The sequence below is a fragment of the Gekko japonicus genome, unplaced genomic scaffold (assembly GCF_001447785.1).
Source record: "Gekko japonicus isolate JY-2015 unplaced genomic scaffold, Gekko_japonicus_V1.1 scaffold177, whole genome shotgun sequence".
Taxonomy (NCBI): Eukaryota; Metazoa; Chordata; class Lepidosauria; order Squamata; family Gekkonidae; genus Gekko; species Gekko japonicus.
This window is the reverse complement of record NW_015161408.1, coordinates 250,228-253,290: the sequence shown is the minus strand read 5'-3', so window position 1 is coordinate 253,290 and position 3,063 is coordinate 250,228. Positions and strand designations below refer to the sequence as shown.

At 49.9% G+C, this 3,063-nt stretch overlaps 1 protein-coding gene across 1 annotated transcript in view; it reads right to left on the bottom strand.

Annotated features, from left to right (window-relative positions):
- The window catches only part of ADAMTS15 (ADAM metallopeptidase with thrombospondin type 1 motif 15), a 66,113-nt gene that overhangs the window by 34,087 nt on the left and 28,963 nt on the right, over positions 1-3,063 (bottom strand). The gene's annotated exons all lie outside the window — the stretch shown is intronic.

The following is a 3,063-nucleotide window of genomic DNA, read 5'->3' as shown; positions in this document are numbered from 1 at the left end:
TGAAAATTCAGGAGTACCGATAGTTCCCCCCCCCCAACATTTCAGGGGTGTTTCACAGAGGCACAGGAGTGTAGGTGGAGGGAGGGAGGGAGAAACAGAGAAAGAAAGAGGAGCCATGCCCCAGATCTCAGCTGCTCCATGGTACACGGTCCCTTGAAACATTAAAGAGTCATTATTTTCTATGAGAAGACCTGGCCTCCAAACCTCCATAGAAAATAATGGCCTTTTACAATTTAAAAGGATGATGCGCTGCCACACAGCTTGAGGTGGGGACTGAAGACAGACCTGGCCTTGCAAGCTAGGTCTACCACCCCTAGGAAATAATGGCCCCAATAATTCCTGCAAGCAGAGGTCATTTCGGGGGGGATCGGGGGGGATCGCAGTTTCCCCGGGTGAGGTACGGGGGGCGGGGCACATGACAAAGCCTCGCCCCCTGCTTCCGGCCGCCCCGCTTCCGACCCTCATTCAGCCAGGAGGAGGCAGGAGAAGAGGGAGGGTAAGTTGCTTCCTCCCTGCCTCTCCCCACCCCTGCCTGCCTGGGGCCAGGGAGGGCCTTCGCGGGGCTTCCTTGCACTCCCGCCAGCCTTGCAGGTCCACCATCAGGCCCCTCATGGGGCTCGGCAGTGGAGCTGCAAGGCCAGCAGCAGCCAGGACTGTTGGGGGCGGGGTGTGTGGTCTTATGACACACTTCCAGTGATGTCAGGGGGTGTGGCCTTATGACACACTTCCGGTGATGCCAGGGAGTGTGGCATATGCTAATGAGTTATGCTAATGAGTTCCCCTAGCTCTTTTTCTATGAAACGACCCCTGCCTGCGAGCATTAGATTTGGCCTCTCTACCACCCCTAGGAAACAATGGGGTCATCATTGCACAAGCCGTTTAATGACCGGCTCAGCAAGATACCTCTCCTTTTCGTTCTGCCAAAAAGGCAGATCCAAGACAGTCATTCTCCCCATTCTTTTCCTACTGCTGTTTCTTCCTTGCTCTTCGTGCCATGGATTTGCACACACATCGATTTGGTTGACAGAACTCTTAAGTCCCAAATTGTACTCTGGGCCAACCCACATCGTGAAGGTTTTGCAGGTCATGTTGAGTCATGATTTACATGTGAGCAGAGCCAGTTTAACATGCTCAAAGCTACTTTTTTTTTAAAAAAAATCAGACTTATTTTGATAGCAGGAATAGGTCACAAACACAGGAAGGCACTTTATATTGACTCAGAACATGGATCTGTCAAGACCAGTATCGGGGATGCTCAAACATTTGCTGGTCACGAGCAAGGAGATAACCCCCCAAGGACTGTTCTGCACCCCACAAGGGCCCAATCCTGTTCAGGCTACTCCTTACCCAACACTGCCCCCACACCTTCCCCTTCCCTGCAGTTCTGCAGTTCTGCTGCCACTCAAAGCCAACTAAAGAAGGCAGAAAAATACGGGGCTCAGCCTGCAGCATCCCTAGTCAGTATTGCCTGCTCGGGCTGGCAGCAGCTGTCTGGAGTCCCAAGCATGGGACTTTCATACCTCATTATACCATAACCTGAAAATGTCAGGGATTGAACCTGGGTTCTTCTTCGTGCAAAGGAGATGCTGAGCCACGTCCCCTCCCTCTAAGCAAGCAGGTTCAAGCAAAGAGGGATACAAACCGTCATGGATTAAATGTCTAATCCGCCTTTTATGTGCATTCAAACTCGGACCAAAGACAGGGATCGTCAAATAATCCCCACTTTGTTTCTTTTCGTATTCATCGATGCGTTTTCTCAACAGTTTTGCTTATGTGTTCATATTGCGTATACATGTTGTATAATTCTGGCAAGCTGGTATTTTCATGTGCAGTTTGCGCTATTTAGATGCATAATACCGATCTGCCGATGCTGGTGCATACTTTTTACTGGGGAGCATTTGGTGCAAGCATTCAGTGCAAGTCTGCAGTTTACCCGTCTTCCAGTGCCTGGGGCGGTGGCTATTTCAAGGTGGGAACCAACGGCCCCCCTCAGACCTTGCTCACTTTCCTGAAAGAAAGGGTGCGCACCACACTGGGGAATGGTGCTCAGAAGAGCCACAGAGGGCTCCCTGTCTCATTGCTCTAGTCTAACCATTACATCATGCTGGTGTAATAATCCAAATTCTTTGCCAAGAACAGCTCCACTCTGTAAACTGGATCAGAGTAACCACTTTTGAACTGCACTATAATTCTTAACAATCTTGTGCCGTGTGTGTGCATGTGTATAAAGTGTCATCAAGTCACAGCTGACTTATGGAGACCCTGTAGGGTTTTCAAGGCAAGAGACGTTCAGAGGTGGTTGGCCATGGCCCGCCTCTATATAGTAACCTTGGACTTCCTTGGCGGTCTCCCAGCCAAGTACTAACCAGGGCTGACCCTGCTTAGCTTCTGAAGAGGACTGAAGAGATCGGGCTAGCCTGGGCCATCCTGGTCAGAGCCTTGTGCAGTAGGTCCTGCTGGCTGTTTGACCTCAAGCAATTGTTGCAGTGGTGCAACAATAAAGTATCACAGCTTCGATTCACACAAGCAAAAAAGTGAGGTCGTTAACAGGGATTTATATGGGGGTCAAATAGGGTTTCCAGGTCCCTCCGGGAGGCTGACAGGGGATGGTGGGTGGGCTTGCTGGGAGCTAGGAGTTTCATTGCATATTTCAGCGATGTGCCCACATGACTTCCAACGTGACCTGGAAGTGACATAGGCACGTCAGGCCGACACTCTGGTTTTTGAGCAAAAGCTCTATGGTAGAATTAGCTTCTACCATAGACATACATAGTCATGTATGGCTGCGAGAGTTGGACAATAAGGAAGGCCGAGCACTGAAGAATAGATTCTTTTGAACTATGGTGCTGGAGAAGACTCTTGAGAGTCCCTTGGACTGCAAGAAGATCAAATCAGTCAATCCTAAAAGAAATCAACCCTGACTGTTCCCTGGAAGGCCAGATAATGAAACTGAAGCTCAAATACTTTGACCACCAAATGAGAAGGGAGCAGTCACTAGAGAAGACCCTGATGCTGGGAAAGATTGAAGGTCAAAGAAGATGGGGACGGCAAAGGATGAGATGG